At 44.0% G+C, this 22,115-nt stretch overlaps 1 long non-coding RNA gene across 1 annotated transcript in view; it reads right to left on the bottom strand.

Annotated features, from left to right (window-relative positions):
• LOC140219367 (uncharacterized) overlaps positions 1-16,738 on the bottom strand; it is a 207,685-nt gene extending 190,947 nt beyond the window's left edge. The window contains exon 1 of the long non-coding RNA XR_011895578.1: positions 15,575-16,738. This is a non-coding gene — a long non-coding RNA (uncharacterized lncRNA). The remainder of the gene's footprint in view (positions 1-15,574) is intronic.
• Between the last annotated feature and the right edge of the window lie 5,377 nt (positions 16,739-22,115).

The following is a 22,115-nucleotide window of genomic DNA, read 5'->3' as shown; positions in this document are numbered from 1 at the left end:
ATCACATAGCGTCCCCTAGGTACGGTCGTTTTAATCGTTACGATCGGTTGAACTCGCCGACGGAGCTTTGTCATCCTGTTAGTGGTTCGTGATGGATAATTCCATGGTGGAAAATTGTCCAACCTCATAGTCATAGCACAATCTCTATACAAATAAGAATGGAAAACTTCGATTGTCGGTATGTGACATATTTTAAGCTTTCCTGCTTGCTGTCTCTGCTCAACAAGCTCAGAAATGGTGTTAAGCTGTGCGTGCTCTTGTAGCATTGGTATAGGCTTTAGATTAAGCAGGGCCGCAATTGCTATCACGACACTTCTGTTGATAATCTCAAGCTTGTCCCACTGTTAGGAAGTCAGTCGTAGGAGCTGCACTTGATATATAATGCGAGGCTGCAGGACGGAGCGCACGAGGCAACGAGCCACGTCAGTGCGAGCCCCACCACTCCGTGGCGCAATTCTGCGAATCAGGTGAACTGCTTCTGCTGATGCGTTGCTTATCTTGTTGATACACTTCACGCTAGACACCGACGGTTGAACTTCCAGGCCAAGAACGCGAATCTCTTCAGTCTCAGGAATCAACCATGAGCCAATCATGAAAGAGAAGTCACTATTTATCGTCGTCGGCATAAATGACAAATCTTATATTATCAAAGTCTTGTACTTTACACGCTAGAGACACGAAGGAAATATTAAATAATAACGGTGCGAGAATGGAGCCTTGTGGTACCCCGCGGTTTGATGCAAAAGAACCGAATTCCTGCCAGCCTACACGTATAGAAAATGTTCGGCGGGAAAAGAATGAGTGCACTATTTTCCACTGGAGTGGCAAGCCGAGCGTGACCATGTTTCGAAGAGTAGTCTCGTGATTTATATTATCGTACGCTTTGGCTATGTCAGTAGCACCCACAGTGCGCACCAAATGACTGTAACGTGAGAAGTGCAGTTCATCTGCCAGTATAGCCATGCCATCTTCCGTGCCCAAGTACGGCCTGAATATGATCTGAGCTGGATTCTACATATGGTTGTGCTCGAGCCACCACGAAAGCCGAGCAACCAGCATTCGTTCCCAACAAATCCCTCATCTCCTGGAAATGTCCCACAAATGTTCCGATGGGCCATTTGAGACCTCCTTATAGATTTTGACTAAACTGAAAAAACGTCCCAGAAACGTTTTGGTAACATGCACTTCCTAACAAAAAGATCCTCCCAGGGCTTTCCCTTTGTAGTCACTCATTAATGTCTCGGCGACAGTTAAGTACAATTAACCATTTCACTGACTGTAGCATTTGTACATATAAAAAGTCATGTGAGCAAAATTTCGTGCACCTACTGCCGTTGCGAGTGGTATTTACGCTATCGGCATAAGATCATATAGAGACATATGTAATTGCTGTCCTGTATTTATCACCTCCGGCGTATTTGCAAATTCCACGCAATACCAAAGGCTAGTGATCTGCTGAATCCATCAGCCCTGCCGCTTGCTTCTGTCTGTCGCATGGCGCATAGTTTATGCCATCACTGCGTATATAATATATGCAGCCATTATATTGTATGTCACCTGTGGAAATAGAAACTGATGACAAGGTTATTGGAAGCAGTAGATTGGTTGGGCTGGATGTTGCATGATATCTGCAAACGCCCAGGAAGCGATAAATAGAGTGACCCCAATCACATATGTCACCACATACTGCACCACGGCAACATGTGTGTACCACTCACAACGGTTGTAGGTGAACAATATTTGACTCATACGTACAGTGCACAATACTGCTTGTCTACAGCAAAGATCCGTAAATCAAAAGGCTGCTTCACACAACGCACTTTTACCTTGTAGAAATACATTTATTAGCAGAGTAAAAATTGTACATTATCACAATGAAAACATGCTTCCCTCGTTACTTCACTCAGTAGAAAACTTAAAACAATTACTAAAATAGCATGGAAGCAGTCTGCATGTTCCGCCTTAAAATATTTACCAAAAGAAGCAAAGCGTTTACTTTAAGAGGAAGGTTTAGCTCGGGGGCTCCTATCTAAATATATGGGAAAGAAGAAAGTTCTCGGCAACCATTGCACCGCCCGTTTTTTTCTTTTTTACTTCACTTATTCTGTAGAAATACGCACATTGTGTGAATTTCAGATTCGGCCACTCAACAGTAACATTCTAGCCCTTATTTTTCTTGCTATACTTGAACTTCTCGAAAGTGAGTCAAACACAGCAAAATAAAATAAATGCACCTAAAGCTTCGGAGTTTCCACAAAGCTACGTGTAACTTACCTACAGCGCTTATGCGCAAATCACTGCCACTTAAATCAAACTGCATGGAGAGCAAATATGCCATAGCATAGGTACAAATAATTTAAAGTAGTTGTGAACCTTTTAAGTATGATGAAGCAGTATTGCTGGGTCGAAATGTCTGCAACAAACTTCGGAGCCATGTGGCACTATATGTAACCACTCCAAAAGCTACAGCTCTTATTAGCCTACAGTAGCTTTTCTGACACGTTGGAACGATGTTTGAGTTGTGGATAGCTCAACAAAGCAATTACTAATCAGTTCATTACAATACTAAGTAATTTGTAAATCGAGCAACATTTTACTATTTTTTCTATGAATGTACTCCCCGTTGCCATAAGCAAAGGTGATCAAGTTGATCTGCTTCTCCTTCGCGTGGAATCGTCTGTGAGCTTTCGGGGCTCTTGCTGAAGGCATCGAAGACCACACGAAGGCAAAGCGGAGTGTTCACGCGCACTTGCTAAGTTAAATTTCGCTGGTATAGCTGAAAATCTTTATAAAGGTACTTCAACATGTATTATTCAATGTACGCTGTTATGCAACACATTATCTGGCACGGCACAGGATGAACTATATTATGTAAAAATATCCTAAATTTGGCCCTCGGATGACTACTCTGCTGATCTTGTCCGCTTGTGTCCCGGAAAATATAAAAGATGGAGTAATATTTCATCTCATAGTCAGTACAAATTCAATAAAATATATGACGCCTCATATTACTGCAGAGTGCCTGAAGGCTAAAAAGATGAATAGTCTAATACATCAGCCACTGACAAAATAAAAGACATTTACTCAGAAACTTGCAGCATAATATCAGTCACGCGAGGCTGTGCGAGAGTGCGGTGCAAATTCGACAGAAAGTCTCTAATGTACTATCGCGCCGCAATAAAATGAACAAAAATTAACAAAGGATCAGGCGTAACAAATAACATGCGCGACGTGTGGTTTCGTGCAATGCGGACTGATATACATTCTGAACTACCAAAGCCTAATGTCCGATATGAAATCGTCAGTGTCACACATTTAGATGAGTAGTTTAGTTCGCGTTGCATTCCTGCGCGGTATTTCAATATATAAAGCTCCAATCTCTAAAGTTCCATAAGGAACTATAGCTTTCTGCGGATTCTTCAGCACCTGCCGGCGTCGTCAAAAAACAGTCCAGTGTTCACTCGAACACCAAGTATGGTGGCTAGCACAGCGAGTCTGCACATGCCAGAGCACAGAGCCGACGCCAGAAGTGGCTAGCGAAGCAAATAGCGGGCTGACGTTGGCCGATGCCGAAAAAAAAAAAAAAAAAACAAGCACTCGGAAACTTGTTCCTTGGCGGTAGGAATTAAAATAAAACCAATGTTGTTACAAATCAAAACGAAATGCCCAAGAGGTACGACGTAAGAATCACCGTGATCTACGTTTGAAGACCACTATGGTACCATATTAAAACACAAAAGAGAAAAACGAAGCGCACCGTGTATTCAACAATCGTGAGTAAATGAGCCCTGGCGCAATTATATCCTCTCACGGGTGTTCATGTTGACTATTTTGTAAGGCACGTGCTGCATTTCAGCCTCACAATACACGCAGTCCTAATTCGTGACTTCCAAGCACGCGTTTAGATGCAGTGTGGCACTCACACCACTTAAACGCAGAACGAGCCGCACAAAACGCCGTTTGCAAGCTTGCCTTTTAACTTTGGGCATACATACCTCAGGGGATGACGACCCGCAAACCAAAAGCCTTGCCACAACGCCTGAAGAAGCTCGAAACAAGGAACCACCGCAAGAAACGCACAAACAACGCGTAACATCAGTACCTACGCCATGATACTGCACAACTTGTACTCGCGAAGCAAAAGGCACATGGTTGCTTCGCATTATTTCTAAATGAGCGCTTTTTGGAACACGGTTTTCACAAAAGCTTTGCAAAACTTTCACTTTCATAGACCAGCCTCCAACACGGTGGCCATGACGGTGAGAAAAAAAAAGATCAACTACCAACTTTTCAACTCTATGACCCAGTAAATAATAATGACATTACAATTCTGCATGTATTAAGGCACCTAAAGAGTACAAAACTGATATATCAGCATATACATGGCTTGAACACACTAACGAAAAAAGCACCATGCTCAGTCAGCAACCATTGTAGATCCAGTACGAAACTGAACCTGATCAGTTATATTCAATCACCCTGAAAAAACAAAGTAGACAAAAATTTATTTGCATGTACCCACAAAAGATTTTCGCACATGCGTTGTGATCGTGCTTGCCAATATTTCTTTTCAGTTTTTTTTCAAAGCCATCAACGCCTCTTGCATCAAAGTGGCAAGAGACCTGTGATTATTCACTTTGTTGAAATACGCGGTTTGCTGGGATACTGCAGGCCTTCTTTTGTTCCTTTGTGTCAGCTACAGTTTTCTCAAAACGACAGCGCAGTAACCGTATGTATTCAATTTCTGTTATCATAAGTCTGACCAGAAGTATTCTCTTTCTAGTTGTCGCTGATGATTTATAAGATGTTAATATATTTTTGTACGCAATGAGCACAGATAACGTAGATGCGTTCCAGTACGCAGTGTAACTGCGAATCATTGTCCATCAATTACATATGTAAAGCTAAACGCAAAACTAAGTTCGGCTTTTTCTGCTTTAGCAAATATCCCCGAGACAGGTAACAACACAAATTATGTTCTGCCGTGAAGAGAGCGAAGCGTTCAAAAACACATCATATAGCAGGAATTTCTTCCACTTAGAGTTCACTGAAAAGCAATGGCGACAATTTATGAAATATCTATAATAACAACAACAACTCATGAGTTCTTTAAAATTAAACATTTCAAATGTTGTCATTACAAGGCAGGCGGCGACAACCCATGAATATCACGCAGTGCGAATTTTGAACAAGAAGAAAGCCCTGTCATCCCGCGAAGATGAAAATTTTCTTAATTTCGTTGCGGCTGTCTGCCGCTGACACCGCCAACCAAGGCGACCTCACTGAATGGAGGCAAAGATGTAGTGGAAACACCGAAGGGGGCGGGATACAAGCATGAGCTCAAGTGCACAAACACTGTGTCCTCTCGAGCAGCGCTCACACAAGCGCAAACTAGTGCGCACGGATTACTTTTTTCACATCACACCTGTTTCTGTACAGCCGTTAACTCAGTCGTACACTACCGGCGCAGCCCGTCCCGACATTTCTTCGCGAGAGACCACAATTCATCCGCGTAAAACCAAAGCACCAACGCCATACTCTCACCATCATTTCAGCTGGTGCGGGATAAGAGAGACGCGAGTCGCGAACGGAGGAGACCAATGAGAGCGGCCCCTTCAGTGACGTGTGCACGGGAAACTGGTGTCATGCGGACCCGCCCAACCACTCGATGCGTACTCGTACTGGTCTCAGCCAGACAGCTCGTTTCGTACTATCGCCTGCTCGCGTCAGCTCTCACTCACGCTTATTTCGTTTGCTTGATTTAGCCATGTTCGCGCGTGTCTCGACTGTCATGGCTTGCGATTGTTTTGTAATCTTATTGTATGCGCGATGCGAATTGTATAGTACTTTCTCGAAGCCATGCGGCACAAGCTCTTACACTGGAACCGCCGACAAGTCATGTATAAAAGCCGACGCGCTAGACCCGCAGATAGGATTTGCGACGATCGCCGACTCTCAGATTGTTTGCCTCAATATATCGTGAAATTAAAACACGTAGAGAGCTGCGCTCAAATTTCGCGTTAGGGAGTATCCTAATCGTTGGTGAATGTTTTGTACTCCCTTTAGCCTTTTGTTCATAGGGCACCCTCTTTGCCCTATATATCTGTGGCCGCACGTTAGTGGTATTCGGTAGACGACCCCCACGCAGGAATCCACAAATTTCTTTTCATGCTTGACTGCACGGGTCCAGATTCCTTTATTTGAAGGCGTTCGTCCGCCATCCTGCAAATACGTTCGATCTTGCACGGGGCTGATAAAACTACCTCGACACCGTATCGCGACCCAATTCTTTTCAACTCATGAGAGATGTAGTGCAAATATGGGAGTAGGATTACTGCTGCTAGTTTCTTTTTCATTGCCCCCTGTTTTTTTTTTCTGGTTTTGCTTTTTTACTATTTGCAAGAACTTTTCGCAAACTGATGAAATGACAGACCTAGGGAATTCCGCTGAAAGAAGCCTGTCTTGTTCACCGCCATGGGTGAACAAGTCTTAGTTAACGCTGTGCTAATGGCGGACGAAGCAATAGCTCTCTGCTAGTCTGGAGGGACTAGAGACGTAATTCAGAACGGGCTCGACTGGTCGTGGTTGGTATCCCCAGCAGACATTTATAGAGGCCAAACAGTCCTATAGGGCAGAAAGGGCGCTCTATAAGCAAATGCTTACCCGAATATAACATGACTTAACAAAAGGAAGAACTTCTAACCTAGCGTTGCACTGCAAAGGCTGCGGCTGTTAGCCTTAGCTTGAAGAAGGGTGTTTGCTGGATCGCCATCGTCATAAGGGAACGCGGGAAATTTCAGATGCATACTATATTAATAAATATGGTGACAAATGGGTTAGTCAACGATCAGTGACTTTACACGATAAAGAGTTCGCGCTTTTGAGCCTATGCCAACAATAATCTTGTCTAGATCGGTGTATTAACACACCGATCTGACCAGTGTTTCTTATGCAGTGTTTGTTAACCATGTCACCTTGCGTGTATAAGCGTGTGTTTTGTGACCAATAAATTCAGTTCGCAGCCAGTGCTTGTGTTCTTCTCTTGCTATTCATTCGGCCTTCTTACGTTTCTTTCCGCACTTCAGTGCTTCGAGCTCCGGAAATTACTGCAAGAACTTACACCAACGCGCTCACATCTCTACGCTCTGTAGCGTAGGCTTCATCATTTAACTCGACGACATAGCAGAGAAACCATAACGGGAGGAAATAGGGAGAAGAAAAACGATAAAGAAAGGAGGCCGAACGGGGAAAGCAGCGCTCTATCGCCGGGAAAACATGGGGACCGTCAGTGGGCTCCATGCTACAGTTATATCGAGTACTTTTTATAGGATTGCTACGTTATAGTTCTCCCGTGCTTACTAAAACATGCAAGTCAAATCTTCGAGAACTTCAGAGCGTGCATGCACAGGCACTACGTGTTTGCCTAGGACTTCCGAGGAGCGCCTCAACAGCAGGAACCATTATAATGGCTCGAGATCATCCGATCACAACTTACATTAGCACCGACAGGCTTAGGGCCCATGTTCGTAATGTTTCACGCATGCAATCAAGCTATCTTGCCTGCCTGCCAGAACGACGACCACAGGCGTCCTTCTCCAACGAGGTCAGCATCCATCGTGCCTGTCTACCATCGGGCTTCACACCCTCAACACGTCCAACCTCAGCTTTGGGGTGTTTAAAACAACCTCAAGTGCGTCTTACGGTTCCAGGGATAAAAAAAGAAGACCGGCCTGCCTACCTTGGCCCTGTAGCAAGCAGCTCTGGATTGTTTGAACACTTTCTACTTTAACCGAGTCCACATATATACGTATGGCTCTTCCACTCAGACCAGCTCCACCGGCGCAGTGGTTATACCATCACGATCAATTAGCATCCGATACAACATCGACCGGATCGGAGCTTGTTGCCGTCCGAGGTGCCGTTGATTACATTAACAACCAACCCGCTAATCGGTGGGCAATATTCTGAGATTCGAAGGCGGCCTTACAATGTCTTCTGTCATCTCTTCGTCGCGGGTCGTGTGAACAACTAGTGTCGGAGATACGAGAAATGCACCATCTATGATAGCGAAAGGACACGACGTCGTGTTTCAGTGGCTGCCTGGCCATTGCGGCGTCTGCAGCAACGACCTCGCTGACGAAGCTGCTAAGAAAGCACACGAAGGAGCAACCCTTGTTTCTGTACCTTTATCGCGGACCGACGCAGCCCAACACCTAAGCAAGGTAGCACACCGTATGACATTAGAGAAGTGGCACACACCTGAATTCGCCCAAGAACGATCGCATTCCCTCGACCCCAGGGCTTCTGCGAAATGAGGAAACAATGCTGTGCCGCTTACGCTTGGGCGTCGCATTCACCAATGCATATACGTTTTTGATTGGAATGACTGATAGCGCCGACTGTAGTGTCTGCGGTGTCGAGGAAACTATAGAACATCTACTGTGCTACTGCCCATCTTTTCAAAACGAAAGACATGACCTATGCACAGCTCTCAATCAGCTAGATAGAACACCGTTCACCTTGAAGAAGATCTTGGGATCATGGCCTCGTATATCGCAGCTACAAAAGGCCACAAAAGCTCTGCTGCGATATTTGAAAGCCACTGGATTGAGTCAACGTCTGTGATCCGGACTGAGTGACCGCACGATATACCCAGTAGACTTTCTCTTCTTCATTTAATCTTTCCGTCCTCTTTTCTCTTTCCCCTGTGTAGGGTAGCCAACCGGGCTCAGTCCTGGTTAACCTCCCTACCTTTCCTTTATCATTGCTCTCTCTATTTAAGATAAAATCAACGTCCCTTTAAGACTGCTAAGAGACGTGGCGCCCGAGTCACTCAATATATTGAATAGATATTTATTATACATATACATATATATATATATATATATATATATATATATATATATATATATATATATAGAGTAGAGAGAGAGAGAGAGACAGAAGAAGAGAGAGGTTGAGTTCTTCAATTTTCAGTAATAACACAGACGCCCTCTGTACCTGAGGTGCTGTACTAACTAAGAGTAGGTGGGGAAAGCCGCGAATGTCGCCTGCTTCATGACGGTTTCATCTTTTGTTTCTGGCCCGTTGTCAATGATGGCGGACAAATATTTTTGAACTCCCTGTTCTTTCGTTTTGTATGGGCTATGCCTAATTTCCTGGCCAGACGGTTTGGCTAAACCACACATTTCAAGAAAAAGTATTGACGCGTGTGTAAAGGTGTCGCTAGAAAGCAATGTCTGGAAAGCACTTCGCCCAGATGCCGTGGCGTAATTTGCTTACAGCATAATCATGTTTGTTTCACTCATGCTGATTCGCAAGAGAAAATAAAGAAAACGGTATTCCGCACCATAACAAATCCAAATTTTACGCCTACTTTTCAGACCAACAACTTCCGTAATGCTTGGCTTACTTCCAATGGTTGTCTGCAGATATGTGTCAGTTCATTATCAAAAGCGACGTGGTCTTCGCAGTATCGTCACGTCGTGATCGAGAACATTTTCCGTTTTTCTTACTTCTGGTATTATAAAGAAATACGCATATTTTTGTGACGTCAAGAAGTTTGAGACAAACTCCATGCTAGGTGATTGTCTTCTTGGCAAAGCTTGCATTTTCGGACGAATGGAATCAAAGGCAGCTCGCACCTTGGTACAAATTTAACCTCTAAAAATGCGCAAGTTTGAGTATACCCCCGTAAGCAGAGAGCACGCGACACAATGCAACTTCGAAGACGGCTAGTAAATAGGCACGCCGCTCGACAATTCGGCTAGCATTGCGGTATTGAAACAATGCCCATTCACGAAAGACACGTACTCAAAAGTTTCGCATGAAATAGCGATCAATACATGCCTGTACAAAGGGTCTGCTAGGGAGCTTCTGCCGACGCATGCAAATCGCGGTCGCAAACATTACGTATTATGCGCGTTTGCTTCCCGACTCATAATGGGCCTGCTCACTATGACGGGATGACTAAGAATCATGTGATTTAGAATGCAGTGCACCTATTGTTCAGGAAGCGCTAAGCTTGTTAAAACCTGCGTGTAAGAACGAGAGTACGTGTACAAACAGTCGCGGCGCTTTGCCTGGGGCAATATGAATAGTCAGCATTATGTTCCGAACCAACATTTTAACGACGCTCACCTTTATGCTTTGTGAATGTAAGTTCATTGATGTGCTACTCGTGATGAAAGATGAGCACTCGCTCTACTGAGACCGGCATATTACAATTGTCCAGCGTCACGAACAGAACGGCCTGTGTTATTAGGCAATGTCCTTTTTAGACTCGTCCTGCATTTTTCAGCTTGCATCCACCATCAATAATCCCGACCCTTCCGTACCCCAACCACTGGCCTATCCATTGTGAAACACTAGGCACGCAAACGCACAGATTATACAGGCTCACAACTTTGCCACCAGCTATTATCCATGCAGCTTTCTGTCCATCTTCCTGTTCCAAATATGCAGCTTTAGGACAGGAAGATGAAGATAACATAGAGGTAATGAATGATAGCGTAACTAGGCTGATTTCAGAAGCAGCAGTTGAAGTGGGAGGTAAAACACCAAGGCAACCAGTAAGTAAGCTCTGCTAAGCGACAAAGGGTCTAATAAACAAGTGCCAAAGCACGGAAGTGTCTAAACCAAGAGATCAGATAAAATTAGCTGAAATGTCAAAACTGATCAACAAGAAGAAAGTAAGGGATGTTCAAAATTATCACGTAAAAGATCGAATAATGAAAAAAATGGCTGCAGCATAAGTTCAATGAGAAGAAAACTTGGCAAGGACAACGCAAGAAGTATGTTTTGACTCACTCACTCAAGGCAAGAAGTATGTTTTGAGAGATACGCTGGGTAATGCCATCAGTAATTTTGATGATGTAGTAAAATCAGCAGAATAACAGCAGAATAATTCTATATTGGACTGTACAGCACCCAGAGCAGCCATGGTACCTTCATTCGAAGTAGAGATGAGTAGGATACAGAGGCTTCTTCCATAACTAGCGATGAAGTTAGAAAGACCCTGCAAGAGATTACCCGGTGAAAAGTATCAGAAGAAGATGGAATACCAGTCGATTTAATCAGAGATCGAGGAAATATCATGATTGAGAAGCTTGCGGCCCTTTACACGCAATGCTTCACGACTTGAAATGTATCAGAGAACTGAAAGAATGCCAACATTATACTAATCCACAAAAAGGGAGACGTTAAAAAAGTGAAAAATTATAGGCCCATTAGTTTGGTTTCAGTATTGTATAATATATGCACCTAGAGAACTTGTAATAAAATGAGGGCGACACTTGACTTCGATCAACCGAAAAAAGGAAAGGCTGGTTAAAGGGGGGGGGGGGGCGGATATTCTACAATGAACCACATCATCGGTCAGGTAATAGAGAAATCTGCAAAGTACAATCAACCACTCTATGTGGACTCCATAGCTTACCAAAAGGCATTTGATTCAGTAGAGATAGCAGCAGTCATGGAGGCATGGCGCAGTCAAGGAGTACAGGACATCAAAATAGACTATCTATCTATCTATCTATCTATCTATCTATCTATCTATCTATCTATCTATCTATCTATCTATCTATCTATCTATCTATCTATCTATCTATCTATCTATCTATCTATCTATCTATCTATCTATCTATCTATCTATCTATCTATCTATCTATCTATCTATCTATCTATCTATCTATCTATCTATCTATCTATCTATCTATCTATCTATCTATCTATCTATCTATCTATCTATCTATCTATCTATCTATCTATCTATCTATCTATCTATCTATCTATCTATCTATCTATCTATCTATCTATCTATCTATCTATCTATCTATCTATCTATCTATCTATCTATCTATCTATCTATCTATCGGTCTGTCTGTCTGTCTGTCTGTCTGTCTGTCTGTCTGTCTGTCTGTCTGTCTGTCTGTCTGTCTGTCTGTCTGTCTGTCTGTCTGTCTGTCTGTCTGTGTCTGTCTGTCTGTTTTTTTTTCAATTACGCACTACAGTAAAATTCAAATGTAGCGCATTCATCGTCGTTCGTTCAATCATTGAATTTTCGAAGATCACAGCGGTGCTTGAGAAAACTGGAATTCAATGGCTAACAAAACCTCTGCCCAATGATCACCATGCACGAACAAAATTTCTAAACTCCAGCTGAGCGCAACGCCATCGAGAAAGCCCTCTCAAACAGTCATGGATAGAGCACCACGTTGGACTGGAGCGCTTTCGCCATTAAAATCGCGAGCAACGGAACTGCTCGCGGCGTGCTCTCAAGTAGCGCCTCCTCTAGAAACACGTGGACGATGCGAAGGAAACAGTCGGTACGCCACACGCAAGCCGGATTGTTCTGACAGACGCATCCGTAGCTGCAACACGCTTGCAGGCAAATTGATGGACAGCCCGCTACAAAACACGCCCGCTTGTCCAGGCCGGTCAAGTCATCGACCTCGTACCTTCAACCTAAAGTGCATCGACGTTTATATGACGACAGGTGCATTGAGCATGTCGGCCGATAGGAAGGCGAGAAGTGGCTTTTTTATTTTTTCAAGCTTTATTTACGCTTTTTCCTCGGAACTAAAGGAAAAGGTGCGTTTTCCCGCACATTCTTTGGACACGGTTTGCGAAGACAGAGTGCCCTTTCGGCATATCAGCCCGTCACGCTCACTCGAGGTGGCGAGTCGGGGGGGGGGGGGGGGGGGGCTCTTGAAAGAAGGTGAGAGAGCAGCGCTTCAAAACTCTTGGGTTGTCATCAGTTCGATTTCCTTCCTTGCAGGCGTCAATACAAGTTCCGGTCGGGGAGGAAGGTTCATTGGCAGTGAACGCGCGCGCTTGTCAGTGACGCGTGGCTTCAAGAAGCATGCGTCCCGCGTCAGACGTTTCCTGGTCGTCAGATTCATTTTTGCAGCCTAGCAACATGACGAAGAAAACAAAAATAAAAAAGAAGTGAGCCCCACGCGCCAGCAGAAAGATCCGGCTGACGTCTGCCCACGTTCCTCCTCTACTTCGCCCTTCTTACCGAATTCAAGAAGTAAATATGAAAAGAAACAGAAAACGGCTAGAGAACGCGACAGCATAAGATATCGAGTCTGTCAAGTGAGATAGGAGCAGCGATGAAAATGGCAATGCTATGAACGAATTGTAGCTTAGAGCGTCACTTTTCTCGTGCTGTAGAGGATACTGAATTCGAATACGTTGAGTAGTCAGTAACATCAGTGATGGATGGATGCGAAGCCCAAGTGAAATGAAAATATTGCAAACAAAAACCCAGCATTGACAGCGATAAAAAGCTTGGCGTTGTGCTCTAGCTACTCGGACGGTCCTAACGATACGACATACTGGCGTCGAGCAGCGCGCGGGGCTAATGCACACCCGCGGCGTCTCGCGATGACGAGGAGCGCCGTCGGCGGCGTCGCAGGCGGTGCGCATCGATTGTGCACTCTGTCGGTGAGCACCAGGTGAGATCGTCCCCAGTTTGTCAGCTCTCCATAGAAACGGTTTCAGTCTGACGTTTACTGCTCGTTCTGCTCCTACGATGTTTGCACATAGTAGCAGGAACGTTGGCGTGCCTGTGTACAGCGCTTAAGGCGTGACGCCAAGCTGAAATGCGATTTTTATTTTAATGGCCGAGTTTTATTTTTGTGCCTAATTAGCTGTGCGAATCATCGGACAATATTTTACAAAAAACAAATTGTTCCTGCGTTGTTTCTTCGGAAATATACAGCGAAATTTGTAACCACAGCCGATGTCTGTGAAAATGAAACTGACAGTACTGGGTTGATTTGTGGCATAGGAATACCCAAATTTAATATTTCATCCGTTTTAAGCGGTAATATTCAGTTCTACATAAGGCAGATAACCCGGTGCACCAGTAGAGTTACAGAATGGGTGCCAAGGGAAGGGAAGTGCAGTCGAGTACGGCAGAAAACTATGTGGGTTTTTAAAATAAGGGAATTTGCAGACGCAAGTTGGAGATCGCGGGGAGAGGCCTTCGTCCTGCAGTGGGCATAAAAAATAGGCTGCTGCTGCTGACTCATCTCGAAGAAGTAATGTGCCCTTAAAAGCATTCGCAGCTTCTTTCCATCCGCGTTAAACATACGCTCTCATGCGGGAGCCGCAGTACAAGTCTGAAACAAGTTTACACTATCCAGCCTTATTGCGCTTTTAAAGAACAGCGAATTACTTTTCTTTGTTATGTTTACACGCTGTAGTTTTCTCATTGACACTAGTAGCTACAGTACGGTGAAATTCAGAGCACCAAGGCGAGGAAAACAAAAGTTTGCCGGGGAGCAGTACACCTGAGTCAGAGTGCGCAAAGAACCCAATGACAGAAGTGCACCAAGAAGTGTGTTAAAACTTACTAAGTAATGTGCAGGATGGCTGCAGTATGCTGGAGTCCAGCTCTGCACTGGAAGGAAACAATCAAAGACTCTGGCATTCTGTCAAATGTTGTCTTGCCCTGAATGAGTGCTTGTTATGAAATGGTAAAGGGCGACGAAAGACACCTATGTGTGACAACAAGCTTGCTGTATCTGATGTTCTTCGACACAATTTTAAGAGAGGTGCACTTGATAGGCTGAAACCCGTTAGTACAGAACCTGGCCCTTGTACAATAAAATATTGTCTTACAATTCACCAGCCGCTCAATCGGAATGTCTGCCGTTACAGTACTGATGCTGCGAATAAAGCTTGAAAAGAATATTTGGTGCCCCAAGACAAAATTAGGCAAAAGAAAGACTTAGGAGGAGACGAGTTATGAATTTCGTGAATTTTATCCTTTGTGAATGTTTGCGTTAAAAATATTTTTGATGAGTATCGCAGGACATAACATTTCGCTGTTCTTTGATACGTCAACAAATATAACTCTCCTTTAAATAAAGCTTTTTAAATGAACTCTGTACACTTATTTCTTACATAGTTGACTGCGCAATGGACCTCCGAAAATAAAAACGTGCGACAACTTTCGATATGGCTCTAGTTTGTAGCAAGGTGTACCTGTCAGAAGAGCAGAGTTTATGTTGTTGGTTATTTCATCATTACGTTGACAGGTTTCTTTAGATCTTATTAGTTTTGATTCATTGAAGCGATCAATGTCCCTCCTATGTGACTGCCAAAATTATTTTGTTAATGTGAGCTAAACCTAGGTTACAAGTGCTGGCATGATACTAATCATACGTTTTAACAATTGTTTGCATGAATAATTATGAAAATAATTTTTTGCGCGTTGTATAACACTACAAGCTGCTTAGAACCATCGTGATTTAAAGCTGACTAAAGTCCGAATTTTTACTCTCCAAAAAAAACACACTTTTTTTTCTGTGAATTTGGCGTCATACCTTAATGCCGGCAGGGGAAAGCAAAGAACTAGCGTTGTGCATCTGTATTTTTGATGCTTTCTCTCTCCATTAAAGCTTACATTTCAGTTGTATAGTTACCGAGTGCTTCACAGCGCCACGTATCAGTTGAGGGAAGCTGGGAAGCATCTCAACCTTTCTAACCATTTTCTCACTCTGTCGTGCCTTTTGCCAGAGGAGTGCTATTATTACTGTACTGGCATTTTCGTGCCGCTTACCTCTTGGGAATGATTTGTTGTTGCTGCTGCTGCTGCGGTCTGGTTCTTCATTACTTGCTCGTTTCTGTTGCTTTTTTGCGCAGGGCGCCTGGTATAATGGTCCTGGAAATGAGAGCACCACTCCTCGTAATTCTTTTTCGAGTGTTTCATGCAAGTACACACTTCTTTTTGCTAGTCTGTTTGAATGAAGTACAGTTTTGACAAGAAGAAAAACAAAGCACGAAAGGAAGAAAGAAAACAGAAAAGAAATGAAGGAAGGAAGAAGAGAAAGAAAGCAAGGAAAGAAGGAAAAAGATACAGAAAATGAGGAGAAATAAATAAATAATGAAAAACGGGAGAAAAAGAGAAAAAAAAAGTAAAAAATGCAAGAAAAGGAAGCAAATAGGCAAAAAGTTTGCTGAGAGAATGTTTCACTTGCGGCAATGTCGCTTTGTTTCAAACCCCTTCAAGCTTGAGTTTGGCAGTCGCGAATGAATGCGTGGGAAATTGCCCTCAAGCTGTCACGGTTTGACCATGCGGGCACAGTTATCACTTCGCGCTGCCTTATTAAGGACGCCGATAATTGCGGTTCCGAATGCGCGCTGGCCCAGTATCAATACTGAATGGCTCGAGGCTTTTCAGAAAGCTTGTGGACAGGGGCTTGACGAGAACCTCTTTGAACGCAGATTGCCAAAGCGAAATCAAACAGCGACAATAAATTGAGGAGCTGTTTGGTGAATAACTGCGGAGGGTAGCTCCTTTCATTCGGGGTGGTGAGAGAAAAACGGAAAGCCTTTCAATAGTATATGACAGGAAATATGCGCAGAGCTGATTGCACGCCAGCAGATAACGAACATTTCCGTGAGATTCAGGGCAAATGCGACATCAAAGAAAACGAGATAATGTGGACCAGAATCGGGGAGCTCCCAACAGCCAATACGTATGTGTCATACACCACAAGTGCCATAGACTTCACACGTTACCTATAACGCTCAGCAAGCTGAACATAGTACATTGTGTCGGAGATACCGCGCTGTATTTATTCACTATTTCTGAATTTGTTCTTCGACTACCTCAACACTTCTCTACATTCGTGATTGTTACGTGCTTTGTATATAGTCCATTATGTTTTGAATTCCTTGTTTTCTTAGGGTGAATATTTATCTGCATATTCTACCTGGTATCTTGGCCTATGTGCATATTCTACCTGGTCTCTCATCGATTAAAGACAATGAATGGTAACCGCTTGTTGAACAGTGTACGTGTGCATATATTTATTTGCTCATTTTGTCATGTGTTTTGCGGATATTCATTAGACAAACGAATGTTTCGGAAAAGCCTACGATGAAAGTTACCAACATTTCCAGTATCATTACATAAATAAGTAAATTGATTATTTGATGCGTGATCGTGAGCTGGATGACTCACAGTCTGTCGTCTTGCGTGCTGATCTGCTTTGCAGTTTGCCTTGCCCCGTTCGCCGGTCTTGCGCTGCTTTTCCAGATGACTGCGCTCTGAAGATTGTCTCTACAGATATCTAGCTTTCTTAAGCTCGGACAAAAGGCGGCACGCAGACGGAGAAAATAATGGTAACTGCTGCAAGACCATAGACGCTTTTCACAGACCAACTTGTTGACTAGAAACGAGATGCTCTTCCTGCGCCCAGCCATTTCTTGCCTCAAGACCTGTCGCGTTACCTCAGGAACGGTTCGGTGCGACCGCGACCAAATAGGGAGAGTATGAAAGAACGCTCCTGTACTTGGATTTACGTGCACGGTCAAGGATTCCAAGAAGTGCTGCTGAAATAATCAAATATTTTTCAGCCTGACAAAATATGTTATTTGCATGTTCTGTGTTGAAATAAACAATAAAGAAATAAAGAAACAAAAGGTTAAAGTGTATCTGGAGACACGCAATAACCCGCTTCATAGCTCGTGGGTAGCCTTGGGACATTATATCGCGTAATTTGGCTGATGTGATTTCCTGCCTGAAAGTAATGCGCACTGTTCATTGATGGTGCACGGTTGCGCTGCCACTCTCGCACAACTGCTGTTGAAAACATTTGTGTTTACGGTGAATCCGCTCTGTCATGCGCCCAAACACAAGTGCAACACAACGGTAGATCAATCAAGTTAGTGCAGCGTGAAAATGTATAGCGTGGACAGCACTGCTAGGTAGCAACCTTACTTGTTCGCACTCTTAGTACAGACCTGAATGGGGTCAACGTACAAAAATGTGCCAAACGTAATTTGATAAATGTATGTTCATACATACAGTAGTAAGGCTGCTTCCTGGTTAGTAGACTGACTTTTTGTTTCTGGTTAGGGGGCTGGTTAGTTTGTAAGGAGAACGGAGAAACATTGAAAAATGATGCACCGCTCCCGACCACTCGTGAAAGTCGTCTTCTTTGTTTCGCTGTAGATTCCATGCTGTTATGCGTTCGCGAACATTGTTTAACTGCGCGAACAAACGAACCACAAAGACAGCATGGGACATGGACTGCGCCCGTCCATGTCCCATGCTGTCATTGTGATTCGTTTGTTCGCGCATTTAAACAATGTTCGCTAATACCTACCAACTCGCCCAACAACAAGTTCTAAACTGTTATGCGTTCTTCGTCCTTGTTTCTTAGCGGCACAACCCAAGAATAAAGTATCGCACCACCATCTGCCTCGAACAAAGGTATTGCCGTAGTGGAATGTGTTTATCATTATTTTTGATGAAATACAATTTCAGAACATTGTGGTAGCCATATAACTCGCCAGAATGAGTGGGCCACTCGCTTACACTCATGAACTCTTTTCGTCCAACCGCCTTTCTTTATGGAATACCAGCTATTTCTATAACGCACACATAGGCCCTATGCTCTAAGGGGTATATCGCCCCAGCATGGAACAACTGAGTTTTTGCCGTTATCAGTGTATAACCTTGTTTAAGTTCATCTCATTATATCAATAACTTCTTTTACAGCACTTCTGTGCTTTCTGAGAACGTCTGGCTTGAGCGAGCACTGTTGACTCTGTAGTGCTGTTCGTGAACGCCTCTCTATCCCAATCTCGCTCTCTCTCCCTTCTTTCTATTGCCCGACTCCCTTCTCCCAGCGCAAGGTAGCCAACCGGACTCTTGACTGGTTAACATCTCTGCCCTCCTTTTCTCTCTCTCTCTGTCGGTTTTACAGCTTCGCGACTGTGTGTAATCTGTCAGGGAACAAAGTTGCGGAGAAGCTGGGTGCCTTCGGGCGCACTGGGTTCTCAAGCGTCGCCTTCGGTGCAGATAACGTCGCGATAAATATTTTTATTGTTTCTCTCTTGATTAAAAGTTGCTTAACTGCATCGGCAGCACGAACTATATCACTCGACCGAAAAGAGGTACTATAAAAAATGAAATGACGCAAAGTAGAGAGCAAGAAAAATAAAGAAAGTTCTATAAACTTTTTTTCGAGCCACGAGACATTGAGTTAATTGGTCACTTCGCAGGGCGTCGACCACTACCGTATGGAAAGTATTAAGAATGATACTCGAGTTTCACGACGACATATACGAAAGAAGCTTTGACACAGAATGAAAACAGCGGCAAAGAGAAGTTTGGAAGTGGAATTTTTTAAACACTCAGCAGGGTACTACGTCTCCAGAGAAATCACTGACCGATGCTTCGCGATTCACCAAGGGAGAAAAAAGGAAATTCCTAGTTCTTCAGAGTCCCATGGCGCGCAGAACAAAAATTTCACGGCGGATGTTGGAAACAAAAGAAACAATGGGGGAAGGACGAAAAGAGAGAGATAAAGTGGCAGGGGTCACGTTGAAGCGCTTTGGAGAACAAAAGCGAAGCTTCGTATCAGCGGCTCGCGTGTCATGAAGAACTTAAGCTTGTGGAGCCGCCGTCCCGAGAACACAAGGCTTCTATCGCTCCAAATTAACAAACTTGCGAGATTGCGATATTTTCGGCTACCGGGACAAGTCACGCACACAAAGGATCACACGGGAGCAGTCGGCTCGAGGACAACAAGAGCTTCGAGGCATACAACAATAAGAAAGCATATGTGTGAAGTGTAGTCGAGCACGTAAGCAGCAAAACGAAATATCGAAAAACGAAAATCACCGCAAGCACAGCGGAACCCTTGCAAATTGTGTTTGCATTGTCAAGCGAGGAATCGTGGTTTTAATTTCCGGTGTCTGGAACGTGAGCTGAGTCGACTCGAATGCGAAGATACCTTCTTATGTTTTTCGTAGCAGTGGGCGAGCCCTTAAGCTTTGGCGACGTCTTACCGAGCTCGGCGCCACGGACCACTGGAAAGACGGAAAGCGTGGTGTAAATTAACTGTGTGTCCTATTCCGGTGCTGCAAGCCTCCAACTGACGTAGTTTACAGAGCAGCAATGTCTGTATTTGGCGCAATGTTGTGGACTTTTGACGTTGTAAGGCTTTACGTATAATTTACACAGAGCTTGCGAAGTTTACGACGTGGCCATTAGGAACAGCTGGTATCACAAATCAACGAAACCTGCCATTGCGCTTCTGAACGAGGACATGATATCATATTTCAGTGGCTGCCGGGACATTGTGGCGTCGTTGGTAATCACTTCGCCGATGACGCTGCCCGACGTGCCCAGGCTGGCGTACCGACACTCCTTATACCTTTATCGAGATCCGACGCTGCTAGACAGCTTCGCAGTCTCGCTCGTACCATGACGTTAAATTACTGGCATACACCACAAAACTATGAGTTTCGTTTATACAGCTTCGACCCATCAATGAAACTTAACAACCTTTCACGACGTGACGCAACACTGCTGTGTCGGCTGTGGGTACGAGTGGCATTCACCAACTCCTACAGCTATCGTATTGGAATGGCGGATTCACCAATGTGCGCTAAGTGCAAGTGTGAAGAGACCATCAGTCATCTTCTGTGCCACTGTTCTCGCGTCGATAACCAACGTGAGACTCTCCAGTGTGCCTTGAATAGACTGCCATTTACGGAAGCGAAGATCTTGGGAGCCTGGCCTCACAGTTCATTAGCCCAGAAAGCAGTTCGAGCGCTTTTTCGCTACCTGAAGGCAACAGACTTGAGTGCCCGACTATAGACATCCTACACCTGAGTTTTCTTTCTCTCTCTTTCACTCCCCATTCCCCTGCCCACGTGTAGGGTAGCAAACTGGACTCAGTCTGCTTAACCTCCCTGCCTTTCCTTCTTCCCTTCTCTCTCTCTCTCTCTACACTATGCTTAGTAGAGTAGTTTGCTGGGCCAGTTGGTACATGATGAACATATAACGATTTCCAGCAAATACAGACGCGAGCACAAGAAGTAGAAACGGACAGGACAACCCTGGACTTGCAACTGAAGTTTAATGTGAATACATTCCACAAATCTCCGCCATGCATGCGTATACACCCAACAATAATAACAAGGTTTGTAGTCAAAAGATGTACACGTGCAGAAAAGCCAATTCACACCCCTTCCCGACAAAGGCAACCACACTTGGATTAACATGATAAATTTAGAAATTGAAGTTCTTGATCATTGATATGAACCGAAGGTTCACTCACAAATGTATGTGCGCCCAACTTTTTCACGTGGGACGCTTCGCTAATTTCTCTTTCCAGCTTATTGCGCTCTCTTCCCGCTATCGATACACTGCCAAAAACTGGTCGGCAATCGTGCTTTTTGCAATGCAATGGCAAGTTCTCTCCTGTACCTGTAGGTAGCAAATAGCGATGCTCACGCATGCGGTCATTAATGCAACGACCTGTCTGGCCAATATAGGACAATCCGCATGACAGAGGCATGCGATGCACAACCGAAGATTCATACTTTTTGTGAAAAAAAAAGTGTGCGTCTTTTCACAGCCACTAGTCGCATCTTTCTTCTCTCCTGTGAGGCTTTTTCACAACCTAACCAGTTTGCTCGGCGCCGAAAACACTAGTGTGACGCCATTCCTAGTGGCACCCTCTTAAGATTGTGTGACAAGCCACGCAAATACGGCATCACTAGGACCTTTTTTCACTTTGAAGATTCATTGTCGTCCGCGGTTTCCACGCTTTTCCTTTTTTATCAACTTTCTAAACAAGGATTCTGACACAGCCATCAAAAGTGAGACCGGGTACCCTGCCGACGTTAATCTCGCCTTCTGGGCTTCAACACTCAGTTCCTCAATATCTACAGACATCGCAGCATTGGCACAAAACTCACTTGACTTAACCTTTAATCTTTAATCTCTAATCTTTAATCTTTAATCTTTAGCCTTTAATCTTTAACCTTTAAAGTCTGTACATATTGAGGAACTGTTCTATTCTATCCCACACGAGGACCTGTGTACAGCTGTACGTGATCTGATTAAAGTAAGTGGGTAAGTAGCTTTTATGAATTCTTGCGCTTTGTCACTTGAGTCCTTTATGGAACTTCTCACGTTTTACCTGTCAACCAATGTAGTGTCCTTTGACAAGCATGTCTTCGTTCAGAGAAAGGGTATTTGCATCGGATCTAAGGTTGCTCCTGTATTGTGTCACATTTTTTTAAATGAAAGTTTGAGAGTAATGTAATTCACAGGCTGCAGGACAAACGTATTG

Source organism: Dermacentor andersoni, chromosome 7 (assembly GCF_023375885.2).
Source record: "Dermacentor andersoni chromosome 7, qqDerAnde1_hic_scaffold, whole genome shotgun sequence".
Lineage (NCBI taxonomy): Eukaryota > Metazoa > Arthropoda > Arachnida > Ixodida > Ixodidae > Dermacentor > Dermacentor andersoni.
Note: the sequence above shows the minus strand (reverse complement) of the source record. Positions and strands in the feature narration are given on the sequence as shown.